This window comes from Vicugna pacos, unplaced genomic scaffold, assembly GCF_048564905.1.
Source record: "Vicugna pacos unplaced genomic scaffold, VicPac4 scaffold_196, whole genome shotgun sequence".
NCBI classification, from domain to species: Eukaryota; Metazoa; Chordata; class Mammalia; order Artiodactyla; family Camelidae; genus Vicugna; species Vicugna pacos.
The window spans coordinates 676394-682405 of record NW_027328875.1 but is presented as its reverse complement, the minus strand read 5'-3'; the positions used below and the strand labels follow the sequence as shown (position 1 = coordinate 682405).

General features: G+C 46.9%; 1 long non-coding RNA gene across 1 annotated transcript; it reads left to right on the top strand.

Annotated features, from left to right (window-relative positions):
- Positions 1-471: 471 nt before the first annotated feature.
- LOC140695358 (uncharacterized) lies at positions 472-4269 on the top strand. Its single transcript, XR_012071082.1, has 4 exons — positions 472-545; positions 3513-3663; positions 3754-3826; positions 4038-4269. It is a non-coding gene; the product is annotated as an uncharacterized lncRNA (long non-coding RNA).
- The last annotated feature ends 1743 nt before the right edge of the window (positions 4270-6012 follow it).

The window sequence follows — 6012 nt, the reverse complement described above, 5'->3', positions numbered from 1 at the left end:
ATAGGTCTCATGAATGTCTTTTGAGCCTGGTATCCTCTACAGCTGTCTCCACGCCAGTATTCTCCATTGTAGCAGAACATCTCTCATCCATGTGTTCGCATCTCTCCTCAATCCGTGCAGCCAGCTTTTCGCCCAGCTTCTCTTCGTGTCTCCCCTAAAGTCGACTTCAGCAGGACTGGGCAAGTCTGAAAGTACCTCGGAGCCTCACCAGTAAGCTGATGACAGGCAGATCTTCCACTGTCTGCTCTGAAAGGTTCTGGAAACTGACCTGTGAACTCAGGTCTTTGGGCAGCAGCAGTATCTCGAACTTACACAGCTTCCCGGACCAAACACCTAAGCCAAGCTCCACAGAGGGCGGCAGCCCCTCCATCACACTGATCCACCCACAGAACTCTGCCCGGTTACCTAGGATCCAACAGCCACAACAAGCCTCGCGGTACACACCAACATTCCACCTGGAATCCAACCGGTACCTGCCATCCCCAATGGCTGCTGCATCTTGTCAGTGTTGGGGGAGGGGCTGCATCCGACGAGAGGTGCCTAAGGTAAATGTGATTCTACCCACTAGCGTCCCATGGGCCTTTCTTCTTCCCTCTTTCCTTTTGCTCAGATCTGTATGCACAGTACCAATGGAGGGAAGTGGGTCCCTTTTTAGTTGATGGTTTCACACGTCTTTAAACTTTCTAACAGTTCACAGTACACAGAGACCCTCTAAAGGAGACTTATGTTCCTATGATATCCGTACACCCGGAATACATATGCGTCGCCTGATTTCTGCTGAAACACCCGCACTCTCAGGACATGGATCCATTTGTTTCATGGGGGCTGAAATTCCAAGAAATGAAACCAACCCCAATGTGCACTTTACTGTCTGTCTCTTTTGCTCTTAGTACACTTTGGCAGATCTACGTGCCTTTGTTATAGGCTTCTTACATTTCTTCTCTACGTAGCGTAGAATATGGCATTCCTTCATCCTGTCGGAAGACATACAAGTCTACATCACGGACTAGGAATCCATTTGATTCCAAATCGGCATTTGGGTTAGGTCACGATATGCTCTTATGAATCAATATTTACGAATATGAATGCACGCCTCTGATTTGCGAAGACAAGTGTGCTGAGTACATGCAAGCCGCGATACTGGGTCGATGCGTGCTGAATGATCCTTGACATCACCTTGAGTATTTTCTTTTGAATAATCATGATTCCCTTGGTAGATGTCAGCCAACCGTACCCTTTTGGTGCTTGTTTGTTGGTTTGATTCTTTGTTGGTCTGCTTCTTGCTTGTTTTGCAAACACGTCAGGCCATGCAGCTCTCCTTTCGCTTCAAACAGAGAGTCCAATAAGCTGATTCACTTAAGAGAGTGCTTCCAATCACCTATGATTTCCTGCTTCCCTCTCCCATCTTTAGGGTTTTGATGTCCTCCTTGCCTTCTTCTTGTTTCTTCTTTGCCACTCATGCTCTTCTTGCATTTCCAAAAATGGTTTTCTTCTTTCCATTTCATCTTGCTGCTTTTCTATTCAGGGGAGTATTCTCAACCTTCCTTTTAGAAGAAGTTTTGAACTGCTGAATTCTTTTAAGATTTGCCGGTCTGTGGAATTCTCTAGCTCTGCCGTTATTAGAAATGGTGGTCATGGGGCATAGGCTACCCTAGGTGGCAGCATTTGGCCATTCAGGATATGGTCTGTGTCCTGGCACTCCTCCCTGTCCTGCAATATTGCTGCCGAGATATCAGCTGAAACCCCTCTGGAGGTTCCCTTGTGACTATGTTGTTTCCTCCAGGTGCATTTTAAATCACTGGGATATTCGTGAACTTTGTTGATTTGAATCATACAGCTGCTGGTAGGTCTATTGGGATTCCACCTCCTTTGGATGCTGTGTAATCCCTGAATTCGCATAGATGATTCTTTCTTGGCTTTCAGCACGTTTCAGTCTGATTTTTCTACAGATACATTTTCAGACAGTTTTTGTTTCTTTATCTCTTGCTTTTCCATCTGGGACTCTTATGAACTCTAGTCTTTCATGCCCTGTCTTAACCCAGGATTCAACAGCAATGTTTCATTGGTTTGCACTTGCTTTCCTATGTCTGCTTCTGACCGAGGGATTTCTGTTCCCCTGTCTTCACAGTCATTCACGCGTCCCTCTGCATTATCTAGTCTGCTAAGGGCTGAATTTTGGCCCTGATATGATCACATCCATTGAGTTTTCTGATATTTTTTGGCTCGTCTTTAGACTTTCTCTTCCCCTTTTCTGATATTCTGCCTTTTGTGATTCTGAGACAATGTTGTTCTTCAGGGTTTTCCAGACCTCCAATTTCAACACTTGGTCTGGATAGCGTTTTGCAGTCTAGTTGTTGGAAAGCTTATCTTCTGGGCCTTCAATATCTTTGGAACTGAAAATGGTACTTCCTGTTTCTTTTACTGTACTTCTTCATCTCTACTGGTCAGGTAATATCAGGTATCTAATGTAGACTTCTAGGGCTTTGTTAAGTGAAAATTTTAGACTCTTGTCTCTACGCAATTCCATGGGATTTCTGTGAGGACAACTTCTCCTAGACACTGATGCCATATTCTGTTCCTGTGTGTGTTGTCTGGTATATCTCCAATTGCTGGTGTTGCATTTGTTGTGATGAACATCCCATACTATTTCGAATAGCATAACTTCATTTCGGTTACGCATATCTCACAATTCTGAAAGTGCGCAGGACACTTCCTCTTGTGGAAATGAGGCTTCTAAAGGTTCTCAGCTCTGCATTCTGCTCTATGTCATTTTGGAGTGTTTAAAAAAAAGCAAACTGAGAGTGCGCTTGTGCTTTGTAGTGCCACGGGAATGTCCCAATGAAAGCAGTTCTTCCCAGAGCTTCTCTGTCTACTGAAACACCAGTGGAAGCTCATCCATGGATGTCACACATCAGGGCCTGCTGGAATGATCCCGCAGACCTACCTTGGTGTCCTCGGTGCCGTACCGTGCCGGTGCCATCCAAAATGTAGCATCCGCTTTTGGGAGATAGTGCTGAAGGAAATGCTTCCTCTTCTCACGCTGTGGACTTGGACCACTCTTCCTTGTCCTCTCATCCTTGTGGCACGGGTGCACGAAGGCAACCACAGAGCTGTTGCGCATCCTGTGCCTCAAACCAAACCATAATCCCAGCCCAGGTTATGAATGTAGCAGATCCTAAGGCTTTTCATTCTGATTTCAAACCCAAGGCCCCCTGGATCCCTCAGACCAGATGCACGATAGCTCTGATTCAGCCCCACACGTGCTCTATTGGCAAGATGCCCAATTGGTCCCTGGTCCTGCAGATGCACTGGGTGTGGCCATGGGACATATCGGTAATCTCAACCGCGCGACCAGTGTGGTTGCTTTATCATTGGTACACAGTTCGGTTTGCTCTCTTGATTCGACCCACCACATCCCACAACGCACTCCAGATCCCTGAGACTCAGCGTGTGCCATCATCCGTAGCCCTATCCCTCACTGACCGTTGCCTCTGCTACCTCAAATTTGGCAGCTCGGATCTTGGTCTCAGAATCAACTGTGGGGATATTTTGCGCTGGATTCTTTGAGTTCTGTCAGCCAAGCATCTGCTGTGCACTCTTGTAAATCTCAGCACATCACCTTCAATCCCATGTCTCCTGTCCGCTTGAGAGTGTGCGTCCAAGGTAAACAGAGTTTCACCCTTGTTGCTCCATCACCAGGGGTCAGACCCTGCACTGGTTTCCATTCCCTGCTTTGCCTTCTCCTGCTTCCAGGTGTCCTGAGGCCTCATCCTGTCTTTGGAAGTAACAGGCCTCTCTTCGGCAAGTGTCCTGTGCCAAGGGCTGGGTGAGTGGATGTTTCCATTGCTCTGTACCTGGGAGCGAGTGAGTGCAGGTTGCACTTCTTCTCTGCCAACTGGGCATCGATGAATCAACACTATCCAGATACATTTCACAGAAATGTGATATTTGCTTAGCTCTTTGTTTCTATACAGCCTTGGTGGGAGGGATTGTCCGAAGACACCTGTTTTGACAGTGTGTTGATATCTCATTTGCAGTCTTTAAGAAGTTTAACAGAATTCATTTACATGTTTTGGGAGTATACGAAAATGAAGTTATTTTTTGAAACACACTGTATCGACCTAGAAGCCAGACTTGTCAATTTTGGTAACATTTTGTCAGCTCTACGGAAAACCTAGACAGAAAGAATGCAAACTTCCAGTCCAAACTGTTAAAGGGGTCATGTCAGCTCTTTACGGTTGAAGCCTCCGAAACCAACAGGAACCATGAAATAACTATTGGAAACATGAAATAACCCCCAACCTTGGATACACTTGTGCATGTGGTGCCCTTTACTCCCAGTGACACCTACTGGCCAATGTTGGCATTTCAAGGGGTAACATCCCTCTCTAGGAAAATACAAGAGGAAACAAACCAAATATATACATTTAGGTTTGAATCCAAAAGCACCTAGAGGCATTATAGCTAGGACAACCCTGCTGCAGTTATGCTAGTCTATTGAGAACCAGGTGTTCTTCTATCAGTGATGAGAACGATTCATCATCCGATCATGTTGGGTAAAGCCATTTAACGCAACCAAGTCTGCACCCCCATGATATAGTGCCCCCGGGGGCTTGACTCAATTGAAAGACGATCCACAGAAGCTGTGTCTTTAATGTCACTGGCGACTTTGACAGTACAGTTCACTTTCTGACATGTACTATTTACCTATACTGTCTTGAAAAACTGAGGCCTAATACAGATTCAAGTTCAGTCAAAGATTCCCCTGACTTACCACACTCCCTTCACCCCAGGGAAGACATAAACACAACATTGGCTGAATCTAGCGGAAGGCCATCGTTTCTAGGTGTGAGCTAAGTATTCAATTCCTATCGATTTCAGCCGAGACTATTTGACCTTGAAGGAGTTCACTGTTGTTCACAGAGTGTGAAGCTGGAGGAAGTCTGATTCTAGGAGGGGCTTGCTCTTCTCGTAATGGCTTCATTGCAGCTCAGGTACTGATCCTTCAAAATGGATGCCTGAGTGGAGGGGAGGGAAGGGCAAGTGCTTGCTAGCTAGGCCCAAACCTGGGAAAAGGCTTACCTGGGCTTGGTGAATTCTGGTCTGAATGGCTTGGGAATGCCCCTTGGGACGTGTGGATTCTCACGACCTCTTCCAAGAACAGGAGCGTTTTGATCATCTCTGCCATCTCTTCTCTTGCAGATGTCAGGGACCTTGGACCCGTTCTTGGAGAAGAGAATTGAGGAACTTCCTCAAGTCCACGTTGGCACTCCGTATGTTTCTGCCAGTATCAGCGAGGATCAATAGGTCTCATGAATGTCTTTTGAGCCTGGTATCCTCTACAGCTGTCTCCACGCCAGTATTCTCCATTGTAGCAGAACATCTCTCATCCATGTGTTCGCATCTCTCTTCAATCCGTGCAGCCAGCTTTTCGCCCAGCTTCTCTTCGTGTCTCCCCTAAAGTCGACTTCACCAGGACTGGGCAAGTCTGAAAGTACCTCGGAGCCTCACCAGTAAGCTGATGACAGGCAGATCTTCCACTGTCTGCTCTGAAAGGTTCTGGAAACTGACCTGTGAACTCAGGTCTTTGGGCAGCAGCAGTATCTCGAACTTACACAGCTTCCCGGACCAAACACCTAAGCCAAGCTCCACAGAGGGCGGCAGCCCCTCCATCACACTGATCCACCCACAGAACTCTGCCCGGTTACCTAGGATCCAACAGCCACAACAAGCCTCGCGGTACACACCAACATTCCACCTGGAATCCAACCGGTACCTGCCATCCCCAATGGCTGCTGCATCTTGTCAGTGTTGGGGGAGGGGCTGCATCCGACGAGAGGTGCCTAAGGTAAATGTGATTCTACCCACTAGCGTCCCATGGGCCTTTCTTCTTCCCTCTTTCCTTTTGCTCAGATCTGTATGCACAGTACCAATGGAGGGAAGTGGGTCCCTTTTTAGTTGATGGTTTCACACGTCTTTAAACTTTCTAACAGTTCACAGTACACAGAGACC